Here is a 16,202-nt window from a genome sequence, read left to right as displayed (position 1 = left end):
AGACTGAGACAGTGGCTTGACCCAAGAATGATAAGGGACAGAATTTCTGTGCACAAGGCAAAAGCTCTCTGACAGAAGAGATTCTGCTAGGAAACACTCAGTGACATATGACCCTGTCTGACACATGTTCAGATATACCATATCACACGGAAACAGAGAATAAAGAAAATTCTAAAAAGTTTGTGGAGTTTTGGTTGATACGTTGCCAGCATACACACGTCTACTAAAAACAGAAGTGAAACGTAAAAAAAAAAAAGATTTAATCACATGCTTGTCCACAAAGACTGCTACTGCAGGAGCAACTACAATGATAGCTGCAGCAGAAACGTCCACAGGTGTCTCAGTGAAACGTAGACAATAGTAAATAAAAAATACCTTTGTTTGGTAGGCAGACAGGAAAGAGCAGTAATTCAATCCGGAACCAACACAGCTAATTTATTGGAGGATGTTGGACAGCAGAAGGTGTCAAGAGTGGTTTTGTGGAAGATGTCTAAGGCATACTGCATGTGTATAAAAGATAATGTATTCAGACAAGCCGTGCATTGGTTTGAGATATTAGACACCCATACCTGATAAACAGAGACGCAGAAATGTATTGATCTTCCATGCTCATTTGTGACTTGTTTTTTTGGCTCTCCAACATTTAATACTGGCGTCCAGAATTAATTTGATTGGTGTCTCAGCCTATAGCTCAAGGGAGCTTTGACTGATCCAAATAAACCTCATTCATCTTGGCAGATGCTCATTTAAGGTGAAATGTTGAGACTGCCTTAATATTGTTCTTGTGATGAGGATGCTTCTCATTGAGGCCTCAAGAATAAAACCTGACCTTCATTACATGCAATTGTGGCACTTTGTGCTGAGTGACCGACTAACAGAATGCCTTTGTATGCAGCAGAGGCAAACACAAGCTGTCAAATGTTCCACAAGAGGCCAGTTCTCTCTGGGCTTTTGTCCATTGCTCCACCCCATAGGAGCCAACAATCTGACCCTAAAGTGATCTTTGGGCCAATGAAAATGTCAGCTCTGCATTGTGAAACTAGTGAGTTGGGGCTGACAAAGGACACAAAGGAAAACAGTTTGAGAAACTGCTTCTTTTCCAAAAAGTTCATCTATGCTAATAAAATCTGGTGAAGTGGATACGTTTCGTAAACTTGGTTTTTCTTTTAATTCTGTTTGAGTTCCAAGATTTAGACCCAGGAAACTGTTTTTGCTAAGTGCAGTTTTTGCCTTCTGCTTGTTCGTCTTGATACTCCAAACTATTACTCAAATATAAGGGCCAACGTTTCCTGCCTAGGAACTCTTGAGCCCTAAAGATATTCCTGCTTATGATTTTTTTACTCTTCATTTTCAGGGTCATTCATCTTTCAGGCTCCTCACCAACACTGCTTTGAGTGTCAGTAAAAGAGGAGAAGACTTTAAGTATTGAGAATACTAAAGACAGCAGTGCCTACACAACTGCACAAAGTGTTAATGAATGATGATACAGATGTTTGCTGAGAAATCCTTGAATTATCTACAGCTGCTTTGATGAGCTTTGTAGTTGGCTGCTATGCAACATGGGACTAAAGCTACCATGTCACTGGTTTAACAAAGTCTCCAGTCCAGTCCTGATATCACATCATTTATACTGATTAATCTAACTTTATATTAATTATTTTACACCACAGCTTTAGCTCCGGTGTTGACTTTCCTTTGACTAAACTATTTATGCAATTAAGGTAAATCCAGCGCATTCTGAAGCAGAGAAAAACAGCCTTGCCCTGACATGCAACACTTTACAGCAGTGAAGTGCTTTCGCAACGTAAATCAGCTGATTCTGTCACGTCATTATGCAACACTTTACGTTAGTATTGTGTTGCATATCGGTGCATGAATCAGCTGATTCATGTTGATCGCGTGATCAGTCGAGGATTCACGGTGTGTCAAAGAGCATGTGTTGTTTAGGTGAAACATCTCTAGTGTTAAAAGGTTAAAGAAAGAGCTCAGGCAGACAAAGTGGGACATTTTGACCCAGTAGTTTTTGATTCAATGTACAATGACTAAATGCAGTCAGCTTCTGAACTTCGGCACTGGGGGTGTGAACGCTGTTTTGATTATGCAGCTATGGTCTAAAATAATCTGTTTCATTAACCCAGAAAAATAGAGTCTATGAGACATGGTGTGTGCATCATAAAGACTGTTGTAGTTGTTTTTGCAAAAAATACTTGCTTTTGAGGTAAAAGGGGGTAAACTGCCCATTAGAAAATCCTTTCTAACCACTTTTCTGTTCATTTATGATCCTGAATGGGGGCTTTTGTGCAGTGGAATCAATGACAAAGTGCTCCTTAAATAAGCTGGCCTTGATGTGAGTTGGTGCTCACATTTGGGTTAGCCTCGTTTTCAGTGTGCACAGCTGGGCTGGATGGCCTGCGCTGGCCCATTGTTTGTGCAAACATCAACACTGTGAAACAACAGGCTGTCTATCGCAGCTTTGCAGAAACACTAGGAAAATTGTGATAGGCTTTTTGCCTTGGCTTTAAATTTTTGAAAAGGTGACTAACAGACAGCCAAAACCTGTGAACCAGTGTTAGCTTAGCAAACATTTTGTTGTGCGTCATGATGCCCATGGACTAAAGCCTCTCTGTGAGATTCCACACTGGCATTAGAGATGCCAACGAAACAAATGTGGCCATCTTGAAGGTGAGATAAATGTAGAAAGGACTTGTGATATGAAATTGCTGCACCCTCCATCTGTTTTTCCCTTCAGTGGTGTCATTTTGTTTTAGCTTCTTTTGGCAGAGCTCCATGTTTTGTGGCTAGTATCAGACTTTACCCAATGAAAGAGAGGAAAGAAGCGTGTCACAATTAACAAATATGAAAGCTTACAGTTGAGGTTTAGACACAAAGACTGTGTGTGTGTGTGTGTGAGGGAGAGATAGTCACATTTGACGAAAAAAAAGAGAGTGAAGAGCTGTGGTGAAATATGGAGGAACCAATTTCTATGAAAAGGCCCTAGGGGGAGTTGTGCTCCAGTAAATCCGCCTTACAGAGCCCTGCAATCTCATTATAGCATAGCCAGTGAGACGGACAGACATACAAACAAGACAGCCCGGGATCTTTCCCGCTGCCCCAAAGTCAGGCTCCACATCCCCTCAGTCAGCACAGCCTGGCTGGGACCTTTGCCACGTCCAAAGCTTATGACCTCTGGTACTCAAACACAACAGATCAGAAAAGGAGACTGAAAGGGGAGAGATAAATGGACTGGGGATGGGGTGGAGGGATGGTGCATTGCTTTATTTAGAGCTCTTACTGCAGGCCACATCACTGGTGTGGAGAAGATTATAACCTCACAAAGGTAGTATAAGACACTTGCACAAAAAAATGAAGACACTTTATACTGTACGATGCATTTCATCTGAGTGGAAGTTCTTAACTTGTATCCACTGTTCTATATTCAGTTACATAATATGATAAAACTAATTCAATTGGCATTTATCAATAAAAAAGGTAGATCATATTAAATGTTTGCCACACCTTTTCCTTTGCAAGTTGTTCAATACATGATACAATTGTCTCACTCCCTTTAAATGTACATTACTGGATTATATAAGTTTCATTTTTATTGTCTGCATGGACTTTTTAAAATTTCCTTTTTATTGGTGACTTGTCCAGGGGGTATCCAGCCTTCGCAGCTGCAAAAGGCATTAGCTACCCCCATGATATTGCACAGGAATAAGCAAACAGCTTTTTTGGTAAAATGTTCTATTTCTATTCCACAAATTCCAAGTTCAGTTGTTTGACGTTTTATTTGCTTTGTGAGTGAAAGCTTCACCACATACATAAGAACTCTTTGTGAGATGCAATCGTTTAACTCCTATTTGATTGACACTCAGTGTAGCAGCAACAGGAAAAACAATCATTGCAAACAGGCTTCCAATCGGTGCCAGAACTGATTACAGTATCTCTGGTTAATTGCAGAATTAACTGAGATTGGATTTTAATGCAGGGGCAGAGGAAAGACAAAAGTCTGGGATTGACGGAAGCAGATAGAGATGATTTCACAGAGCAAACGCAAACACAACCCATCCGTTCGTACTGCTGACATAGAGCTAGGTTTTTTTTAGCTGACTTGGGGACATGCTGAGAGGAGCACAGGACATGAGGAAACAGCAAAATAAATCAAAGCTCAGCTTGTTTATTTCACAAGCTATGTTTTACCCAACCCATGGCAATGAGATCTGCACTGTCTCTTTAGCTGCATAAATATATACAACAAAATCCACACATATTTGCAGTAAACCCGTCTGTACCTCTCACCTTTACTCTTCTCTTAATTGTTTTTTGACACGCAGGTAACAAAAAATCCCACCTCATTGGAGCTCTTCAGTCATCCCCTGCTCGCTCTTACATGCAGCTTCTATAAAAATTTACCAAGCCATCATGCTTCATTTGAACTCGTTTTGCACACTGAACTATTCTCCTTGTAGTTTCAAGGTCTAACTTCAATGGCTGTATTATTAAAAATGAAATGCCGACTTGAGGCTGATCTATCGAAGGTAAAAACTCTCAAAAACCTTTTTTTGCCTCACATCCAGCTACTGACAACACCTCCTGCTGACAAAGATCTAGTGTCCCTTAACCTTGAGGGCAAGACTCATCAAAAAAGAAGAAAAATCCCTTTAGTACTGCCTAATCACTGCCTTAAATTACTTATAGTAACACTTGCACTATTGTACTTTTGTTGTTCATGTTGCATAGGCTGTAAAAACAATGGACGAATCGAGGTGTGACGTCATCCATGGGAAATGCCTTAACGCAGGTGCTCTCTTGCAAAATGAGGCAAAATCCCTCACCATGGGCATCGCCATGTTGGAACCAGTCGACAGTGATTGGTCCGAGTCGCTCTGAGTCATCGCATCAATGGCAATGGCAACAGTATATGGCGGCGCCGGTGTCAGGAAGCAATGATACTTCCTATTTGGGAACACGAGAAGGGAGAGGTTGAGCTGTCCATTGCTTCTACAGCCAATGTGACGTTGTTATTTGATTTTTTTAATAAATGATTTATTAAGCATTTTATTGAGTTAGTTCTATTTCCTGTGTTGAAAGAAAACCTATCTATCTATCTATCTATCTATCTATCTATCTATCTATCTATCTATCTATCTATCTATCTATCTATCTATCTATCTATCTATCTATCTATCTATCTATCTATCTATCTATCTATCTATCTATCTATCTATCTATCTATCTATCTATCTATCTATCTATCTATCTATCTATCTATCTATCTATCTATCCCTGCATATACTCATAAATATGCTAGGAAGAGAAGGTAATCACTTCAACTGAGTAAACAACAATATTTTACTTATTTACTTTTTTAATTTGACTTTTTATTGTAATTTTGCTCAACATATTTCTGTATGAGTCAAGTTTGATTGTTTTAAATACAAGCTGAGTTTGTGACATCTTTATCAGTAGTCTTTTTTTTTTTAGCAATACTTTTTGATTCATTTGCCGCCTGAGTTCATATTGGGAATAATACCTTCTAGTTTTGTAGGTTCACCTGGCTCACACAAAGGGGGTATGGAAGTTTTGTTACAATACTTTCTTTCTGATTTGTTCAATTTAATTGAAAATTGAACACACAAATCCTTGTGTAATCTATACAACTCCCCAAAGCACCTCCCCATTTCTCAGCAATAAGGTCTGAGCATTAACTAAACCTCAATTTCGTTTGCTATTTCAAAAGCTCTGGTGGATATAAAGCTGTGCATTGGTGAGTTGCATGACTCTTCTGTTGCTCAATGGTTAGCTCTTAGACAAACAACCTTACATTAAAACACATTCGGAAAGGAAAGGTTTCCTTATACCAACTATCACAGCTCAAGCCACACAGCTTTTTTCAATTTGTACTGTTCTGGACTTTAACCTTTTACATGCTAGCTGAAAGTCTTGGAAGCAACCCTGGGGTTGAATTTTTTTTCTTTTTTTTTCTTTTGCAATTTCTCTGAGCCCTGCACAGTCTGACCTTGACCTGAACTCCTTGTTACCTCCACTTCTGAGAAAGCTGGCAATAGTCTTGTTGTTTCCCCCTGCTTGTATTTCTCACCATAGAATGATGGACTCCAAACTCTTGGAGACTGGCCTAGCGCCTTTCCCAGACTGATAAGCAGCAACAATTGCCTCTTGAAGATAACTCCTGGTGCTGTCTCTCATCCAAACTAACAAATTGCTGAGATGTCTGCTTTTACAAAGGTGCTCACTCTTCCTGTTAAGACATTACTCAAGTGCATTGCAGCACTTTGCTGACATTAATACATGCCAATAATAATGTTTACGAATAATTTATAATCGTTAAATTACTATGTCATTTTTCAATTAAAGAGCTATTAGAACCTGTTTTCTACAGAAAAAACCCCAATCAGGCTAGAACCTTTCTGACATCCATTATACAGGCTAACATATATCTAGCCTTTTTATATCTATAAACAAACGGTGTGAATTTCAGTCTTAGAAAATATAAACATGGCATTTCTGCATGCTTAAAAAATATTCTGAATAAAACAAAAATGTTTTATTTTTCCACGAGTTTCTCTGGTATTTATGTAATGAGCAGAACTTCAACAGTCAACTGGCTGAGAACTAAAAATGTCATCCACTCCTCTACTGAAGGGCCAAAGGCATTTAAACTTTAAACAAAAATTTGTTGGCTTTCTTAACTGGTTCAATCTCTAAAACAGACTGACTTAGACTTTTCAGAGCTGTGGTGTTCAACCGAGATGTACTGATGCTTATAGAAATGTTTTTCCCCTCTTCTGGACTCACAGAATCAGTTTGTAAAGGACGTCTGCAATACAATGAGGGCAGAATGGAAACACTCAGAATTTATTTATAATGTCAAGAGCTTGTTTGACCTCTCTTCAATCGTAGAAGCAGGACAGTGAAACCTTCTGTAAACTGCTGGTGCATCCTTTCCCCCGAAGAGCTGTGTAGGTTTATGAAGGCGTTGTTGTCATGTCCACCAAGACGTGGAGCTTTCCAAACCACTTCACCTGGTCCAGCTCAGGAAAGTTGAGCCCTTTCCTTTTCATTTCAGGAATATCTTCACCTCTTACAAAGCATTTCAACACCTCCTCACAGGACGGCCTGTGTTGTGCAAGCATAGCGCTGAAAGCTGCACACAAGTTAGTCTAAGTTAAAAAAGAAATGATTAAATCAAGAGGTTTTCTTCAATCGTTTATGTCTTGACAGATGAACCTTAAAATCCACAAGACCTTAATATTTTACCTCACCTTAAAAAAATATATAATTTTCTATTGTTTTTCGCTTTGTCTAAATCTAAATTTAACTAAGTCCATTTAAACAGGAACAATAGACTGACAGAACTATAGAGACATTCTGCTGCATCCATCTTTAAGAGTCTTCCAGAAAAGTAGCTGGGATAGTATCTTTATTGTTGAGATTACAGAGAGGGGAAAGCAGAAGCAGGGGGAACCTTTCTCACAACCTGAAAGAATTACCTGAATAATCCCAAATCATTTGGTATGTAGTGCTTATGTGCCTTTCTCGTCTTGATCATTGCTGTCATGTTGAGTGAAAGCAATACTATTCGTCTCACAAGTCCCCAAAATAGACACAGAATGAGTTTTGTGTCAAGTACTTTTAATTCCCCTGAAGTATTCTGCAGTTTCCCAGCATGCAAAAGAGGGGCGAAGGAAAGGAGATGGAAAAAAGGCTAATTACGCTATTCCCCAAGGGACTGAGAGGCTGTGAAACCTGCTTACATGGCTATACTCATCTTATCAAGACTGCATCTGGTGGCATCACCCATACTCATGGGTGTAGCTGTCTAAGATGAACTGGCTGTTCCATAAATCTTCCACTTTTAGCCTAAAAATGTCTGGAGAACCTACAATACCTTGTTATCAAAGCAAAACTGTTTTTCAAATATTCCTCCCTGACAGCTGGAGCATATTTTTTGAATGCCCCCTCTACAGGTTTGAATTGCTTTTTGAACAAATCTTTCAAACATGTTTTTATGAAATCTGAAATATACGGTGGCCTTAAAAAACAAATCACTCAATGCAAAAACATTTGAAAGATCACAACAACAACTAAAAAAAAGCAACAAAAAAAATTGTAGAAATCAAAACAAAATTCCAGAAACCACAACAAAATTCCATAAAAATAAAATACAAATGAAATGAAACGTTTCAGAAAACAAAAAGTAATTTCCAGAAATCAAGAATAAAGAGCAAAACACCATAAGAAAACAACCAAACCAACGTTTGTCCATCATTGTAACAAAAAGTTATTCGGTATGAAGCAATACTGGATATTATCATCCAATCAGCTATGTTCCATAGTTCCAACCTTTTCCGGTTTCTTCTTTCATTTCTTTTTTTTAGCACTTTTTCTTGATTCTGGAAATTTCTGGAATTTGGACTTCGTGGCCACCTTGGAAATAAATGTGTGTACTATTAAGTAATAAAAGAAGAAACTGTTCAAATGTGCCCATAACTATAAAAACAAATAAAAGAATGACTTAGCTCTTTTATTGGCCACTGGTGAGAAAAACAAAGTAAAACATGACCAACGCACCTCTAAGAAAAAACAATTCATAGTTTTTGCACAAATACTGACAGTCAATGATGGAAAATCTTCCATGTAAATTAGTATCCATTTTATATGTTAAAAAGCATAGGCCCATTTTAAATGTTAATTATGGGGATATATTTCATATACTTCCTCAGCTGACTTGCAGAAAAATCTCCACCAGATTTGGAGCTGTTTGAGCATTTAATGGACTCTGTTCTGCTTCCAAAAAAAATTCTGTTCAGGAATCTTTTTTCTTATTTCTTCACTGGCTTTAATCTTTCCACTGTGCACAAAGTCCAAATGTCAAATGGTCTGTTTTGCACCAGATAACATGATTCAGTTAAATGGGGCTTGGACAGTGACCTCTCTGTAACAACGGATCTTCCACACATCTGGCTAAACCTCAGCACACCGGTGTTTGTGGAGAGTTCCTTCTTCTGCATGAGCATCTCCGCATCTCAGAGGGTTGAAAAGCGGGCAGCAGAGGACAGAGGGAGAAGATGTCTTGCAGAAACTTATCACCAAGGTGACTGAAGCTCTGTGTTGGTGTGTGTGTGTGTGTGTGTTGGTTTGCGTGTGTAAAGGGCAAACCTTTCCTGAAGCACATCCACACAGCTTTGAATAAACCTGATGTGCCCCACTGAGAATACATTTTAAAGGAGAACAGGATAGTGTGTCCTTTTACATAGGAAGATATTTCTGTAAAAAAAACCCTATACATTTTTGTTTTTGCTGTTCTCAAGGACATTTTGCTGAAACTCGCTTTGGCTTATATTTGTTTGGAACCAAAGATACACCAATTTTATTTGTTTCAGAGTCAGCAAATATGGGATATCAAATAAAATAAAAACAGCACAAAATCTATTTGAAGAAAATTGTATTCCATTAGATAAAACCAGACTTTAAACATCACAAACAAAGCTTTCTCACTATTACTGCCCAGACCACCTTTTTCATTCCATTTTTTCCTAAAATCAACAACAACTGTTCGGAATCAAAGTTAAATCAAGTTCTGAGGGTTTAAAGGATGGCGTTGTTTTTGTTTTTTTTTCAGAAAAAAAAACTGAAGAAATAAAAGCATAAGAAAAGTTTGCAAAACTCGGCTCCTTGTGGAGATTAAGCTCTGCTTGACCCCACATTGACAGCAGATGGTGAGCTGAGAAAAAAGACGAGCTGTACTCATTAAAACACCTCAGAAGACAGCTCTGGTTGCATCTGATCAACTTATCCTATTTGCTCTCTGGCGCTCTTTATCATAAGAGCCAAGTGCTGTCAGAGCAGAAGGGTTTGCTTTGATTCAAACAGCTGTATAGTCCTCAGCGTACATATAAACAACATTGCATCTTTAGCTGGGACACCAGGTAGCCGTGTTGATGCATTTTTGTGTCGGTTTGCACAGTTGTTTATGAGCTCTAATCTTAATTTGTGGCTGGCGAGCGTGTGAATGAACTCCTCTCACATTGTTGGAGTGCCTGGAAATAGGCACTGACCTCAGCAGATCAATACTTAATAAGCTTTTGTGCTGCCAAGTCCATTTTGCTGCAACTGCAATATTTTATGTCCATTAGGTTGAAAATAGAGCTGACGAAGTGTATGGCCACAGGAAGTTGAGTGAATCGTGGTCATCCTGATGATAGATGTTTTATAATGGTGTGAAACTGATGAAAACTTCAAATACTTTCTATCGTGCTCAATAAAGTACTTCATTCTTGGCTTTTATTAATTGCAATTCACTACCCCGGTGGTGCATCTGCGAAGCATCACCGGCTTTTTTTGTGGGAAGACAATAAAAGCCACAGAAGACAACGGGTGAGTTTGCAGACATGTGACAAACAAGGGGAACGGGAAGAAAACAAGCCCAGAGGAAGAGTTCTATTTGGAGCAGCGTTAAAGTTTAGCCTCAGAGGCGATGTAAGATAGTTCCTGTCTGGACATGTAAGCATTTCGTGCTGTGAAGTCATGCTCAGATTCAATGAGCCTCCTTAATTCTTATTCTTTACTTGCCTCCATACACAAAAAAAAGAAAAAAATTCCCTCCCTTATTTAGGTCACTACGATTATTTGTCATTGTCTGAAGTCCAAGTTCACCTGGGGTTCGATGCCGAAGCCTCACAGCAAAGAAGCTAATTTACTTCACTGCGTCCAACAGGGAATAGGATCTGAATGCAGCAGAGCAGCTCCCATGTTGTACATTTCATTGGTTAATTGAAAACAGACAGGACGCTAACTCTCCTTCGACATCCGCCCAGCATCAGCGGACTACGTCACTGATATATGAGAGCTGCCTTCAGTCTTATGGTATGCATCTGATATGCACCGACTTACTTGATCGGTTAAGCGGAAAATAACAAATGCGGGGAATGCTTCATGCACAAACGACAGGATGACGCTGTTACCGCCCTAATGTAGCCGCGGCAAAGGACAAAGAGGTAAACTATCCATCCAAGCCCTTGACTGCGAAGGACACATCAATGGCTGCCATTTCCCCAGAGGTGAGCAGATGTCACGTCTGTTTTGGCAGCTGTACACTGAAAGGTGTTGACTGGTGGGGCAGCTGATAGAGCTGGAGAGGTGGCCGCATGATAGCCAGGGGGGTCAATGTACACTGCAAGACTTCCAGGAAAGGCCTCACTTAGGCTCATTTAATAGAGCTAACGGACCAACCCACCATCTGTTCCTATGATTAGCTAGGCTTGTTTATAAAGGGCCCTACTCTTCTTTCTGTGCAGTTTTTTAGGCCAGTAAAGGCAAAAGCTAGTTTTTTCTGTGTTAAATACACACAGAAAATACATTTTGAGTGCAGAGAAAAAGAAGAAAAAATAATGTCTTCTTTAATTGTATTGAAATTTGAGGAACCACGTGCAATATAAATATAAATTTGCAATTTTGCCAAAAGCAATAAAACTACTCACAGGAAGTGACTATAGGAATCCATCGACTACATTTTTTTTAAATTAAATATACAAAAATTCACAGATTTGGTATAATATTCTGAACTTTGTATATTGGGGCATGGTAAATGTACCTCATACTATTCATAGATCCATTCATTTACTTAAACAGCTGTATCCTGAGGTCATGAGGTTGCCAGAGCCTAACCTGTCTTGTGTTGGGTGAAGCTGTTGTACACTCTGGACAGGTCGCCAGTCTGTCGCCGGCCCACACAATTACACACTATCACAGTCACACCTATAGGGACAATTTAGAATTTTCAATTAACCTATCATGCATTTTTTCCACTGAGGGGGGAAGTGAGAAATACCACCCAAATTATGTTAAAAATATAACATTCCAAAAATATCAACAAGAATTGTTTGTGTTTTTACTTATTCTGTGTTTAAACAAAGGAATCCATATCTTAGTGTTTGCTATCTGTTGTTTTTTTCTTTTTATATATTGTTTTAAGACAGAGAACCAAAGTGTCCAGATGGCTTAATTATGAAGGGGTAGTTTTCAGCTTTCTGTTCTACTTTCACTGTGACAAAAAAAATAAAAGATTTGGAACACATTTGTTATTGTTTTCATCACTGTAATTTATTTGAATTGTCTATCACCATAAATCAAATGGGATTCATTAACACTTAACAGATTCAGAAAAATAAATAAAAAGAAATGATATGGAGTTTTCATGACTGCAGCTATTTGCCAGAGTATTCTAAGGAGAGAAAATCTCAGCAGTGGCTTTAGAGCCCATCAATCTGGAAAGGATTTGCTTGTAAAGTTATAAGGCAAGATTTGCAGAAAGTTTCCTGAAAATGACAGTTTTGCGGCAAACAATAATGAACCCATCATTTCTCAGGGGAAAAGGTTACCTGCAAGTGGAAAAGAGTCAACACAGGGGTTAATCTTCCCAGGTGTACCTGTCTGAGTGACTTCACCCGAAGTCCAGACAAAGTAATGCGCAGAAAAAAGAAAAGTCACAACTCACCAATGTTTAATAGCCATGTAACTAGGACAGGGCTGGAAAAGTAGAGTTTAGACACCCCCTTACCCCTCCCCAAGAGTCAATCCAATTAACATGACGCCCTGGTTTTAAATTGTTTTTTAATTCTTCAACTGCAAAACCAACACAACCACAGATATTTCAATGGTTTTTCAGTGAACACAATGTTTTAGGTGTGAGCTACACTGAGAGATCATCTACCACACCACACAGCATTCCTAAATCAGTCAACTGGGTTTTGCAGATGGAGTTTGTGCAAGTGTCTAATGTAAAAGTGATGTGAGCATCCATTCACATGAAGGATCTGCTCAAACTGCTGTCATATTTGTTTTGAACAGTATTCTTTTTCTCTTACAGATTCTGAGTCTAATTCATCACAACTTGCCTTGTTACTGGGAGAAATCTGCCATAGAAGTACCTATACTTCCAAAGACCATCAAGCACTCGACGGATGCTACCAAAACAGTGATGCTTTATGAGGAAGGCAGACCGACCATCTTTAGGGCAAACCCGTTGATCACACCTCTGTGATCGGATAGAGCCTTAGTCACAACTGCCCTTATGGGTGGATATGGGTAAACCTGTACGAGGAACCCAGGGGGCCACAAGAAATATCAAGGTTATACTGTCCGCTCCGTGAGCCCTTAGAGCAATATATTCATGCGCCTTTTTTTTTTTCATGGACATGTTGTAAGACGCAGGTGTGTGGTATGTTTTTTCTATCATTTTTTCAGGCCCCTAAACCCTGAACACTGTGCAAGGAGCCTGTTAATGCTGTTCAAGTGATAAGTGCACGCTCTTTGGAAAATGTTTAGCCTGACAGAAATGAGGAAATTAGACAATCAGAGCATAGTTGATGTAGGCATCCAACAGGCATCCTACCAGCACTTTAGTATCACCTACACACCCTGTGCATGCCGCGTTTGAGCCAGGTCAGAAAGAAACCAGTTTGCTCACTTTTGTAATAGCTAGTGTGTATAAGGGCACCGTACGAAAGCATCACCCGTATGTCATAAGTGCGTGCAACGTATTATTACAAACGCTTCACGATACACTTACCACATTCAAGACAATTGTCAATCCATTTTCATGACTGCAAGAAGCAACTGTCTTCTTCAGATGTGGCCGCGACCCTCCACAGGTCCGCACAACCCTAAAACCTGCAGCACCTGTAGGGGGTCAACCTCCGTACAGGTGCATGTGACTACGGCTAAAGTCAGCTAAAGAGAGACATCCTCTGCACTCTGATGAAATGTGTGATGTAAAAAAGAAAAACAAACTTTGATTAGCTGTGGCTTCTGAGTCAAACTTACATAGTAAGTAAACAAAATTATCCTCCTGAGAAACAATTCCATGACTAGCCATTTGTAACTTTTTATTTCATGTCGAGAGTCTACTTCATAAAACAGCAGTTATCTCATTTTTTTCAAGTATGAAGATTCAGAAAGCTACATCCTGCATTTTAACTTGATTCAAACACACACAGACACACTTCCCCAAACCAAATATGATTGTACTTTGTGCAGCTCTGCACCACGTCTTTCCACCCCCGTGTCTAGAAAAAGAATGCCCACGCGGCCAGAGCTGAGGACGGGAAGAAGATTGAAACCAGATGAATGGGGCTTGGTTGCAGCATTCTCGCTAGGGCAGTATTTCACTCCCCAAAGCCTGATTAAAACTAGCCGAGGCAGTAGCTGAGACGAGGCGGCTTACTCTGACTCGTAGAAGGGCGTTTGCTTCAAGTGACACCCCAGGCAAAAAAAGGAAACTTGGCAGAGGTCAACAGTAAAGACTGAAGAATAGACTCACAATATCCCAGCTGAGGTTTCCCTGCCAAGTTTCTCAAATTTTCACTCTTCAAGATAAAACCACAGTCTTCATTAAACATGGATTGGATTTGATCTTTCTTGAAACATTGAGAAGCTGGGTTTTTTGAAGGGTGCACTGGTTGTTAAAGGGGGATGTCTAAAGTAGGCTACTGGGGGTGTTAGCTATCTTGCCAAACGAAATGAGGGCAGACTGCAAGAATTGTGGAGCAAGAAGTATCCCCATCATGCTGATGTAAAGTGAGATACAAGAACCAAATTCAGCCTGCATACTGTACTTCTTAAACTCATTTCACCTCATTACCAAATATGCCAAATTTAGATTCATGTTTAATTTCAAAAAGCTAATTATTTTTTCCTGCTCATTAAAGTTAAACATTAAAGTTCAAATTGCATCATCAGTTATGTGTCTATCATGTGATAAAAAAAGACGTGTAATCATTTGGCCTTTAGGAATTAAAGCTGTAAGGAAATAATTTACACACCATTTTTACCCGCACCATAAGGCGCACTTAAAAGCCTCAATGTTTAAAAAAAAAAAGAAAAATGACAGAGCGCTTTCATTCTGGTCGTGCTAACTGACGTCAACGCGATTTTGAGAGGAACACGCACGCTCTGTCAAAATGTCAGTCTGTTTTTTTTTAAGTTGCTGCAAACAAGGTTGGGTTATTGTGAATATGCTAACATGGCTCATATGTAGAAGTGTCGGACTGTGTTTTCTTTCTTTTTAACCTTGTTACCAACAAGGTAGAGAGTGACTGTAGTCAAGGTAATATTTGTTTTAGCTGTATCAGTCTAGTTTTTCATGTGTTGCAAACAAGGTTGAGGAAATGGTCTATTTCCAAACTTATATCATATACCCTATCAGGCGCACCAATGTGAAACAAAAAAGTCAAAGAAACCTCAGACTTTAATACTGTAACTGCCCTTCACAGTAACTCTAGAACTTGTTTGTGACACACTACACATTAACCACGTCAGAGGCGTCAGCATGTTCACAACATCATTCATTATGGTACGCCTTATAATCCGGTGCAGCCTACAGTGCAGAAAATACAGTATATAGTTTGTGTCCTGAATGTATGCGAGATCTGATCCCATTTGTGAGGCAGGAAGCTCGTGTTTGTGTCCACAGTTGAGCAATGTGGCGACCGCTGGACAAGAATACGCTTGGACAGTGGAGAGGAAAGATAAGGAAAGAGGACCAGCTAAACATGCCATGTGCTGTTCCCCCTGCCTTTACCAGTTAGCCTTAGTGTTCTCATAGAGGTCATGCTGTTGTAAGCATGTTGTGTACACAGCAGGAAAAGGCTTTTATTTGCATTTTTTTTCTCTGAGTATAGAGAGCAGGGCCGCTACACAATGTGACAAAGACGGACTCTGGATACTTTGGGTGTCCGCCTGTTTTTGTGCGTGGAGCTGAGCACATGCGAGAGTGTGACTGACTGATTAGCAGCCTGTTTTCATTGACGACATGGCGTCTCCTCCCCAGAGATAGCCAGGCATAGAAGGAGAACTCGGAACTATTTTCCAGTGCTGCTTGCTTTTTCCTTTCTTCCCATGCAGCTGGTTGGCCACACTTGCGACTCGACGCCAAACACGCTCCTCTCTATCCCCTTGATAATTCAGCAATGTTACCACTGAAAGACTTGTGGCTCGCCTTCCTGCCGCCTGCCTGTGCACACGAGTAAATAAAGCTCAGCTCACTTCATTTGGTCATAATGTTTAATGTACATTTGCTTGGTGAATGAGAAGTTAATCTCATTACCTTGTGCTAAATAACATGCTTGCGCATCCTCTGACAAGACGAAAGCTAGTCACCAGTTAATTAGGGGAACAATTAA

General features: G+C 39.6%; 1 protein-coding gene across 1 annotated transcript in view; it reads right to left on the bottom strand.

Annotated features, from left to right (window-relative positions):
• Positions 1 to 16,202, bottom strand: part of clmpb (CXADR like membrane protein b) — an 81,663-nt gene that overhangs the window by 22,281 nt on the left and 43,180 nt on the right. The gene's annotated exons all lie outside the window — the stretch shown is intronic.

Source organism: Oryzias latipes, chromosome 13 (genome assembly GCF_053564925.1).
Source record: "Oryzias latipes strain Hd-rR chromosome 13, Olatipes_Hd-rR_3.1".
In the NCBI taxonomy this organism is placed as follows: Eukaryota; Metazoa; Chordata; class Actinopteri; order Beloniformes; family Adrianichthyidae; genus Oryzias; species Oryzias latipes.
Note: the sequence above shows the minus strand (reverse complement) of the source record. Positions and strands in the feature narration are given on the sequence as shown.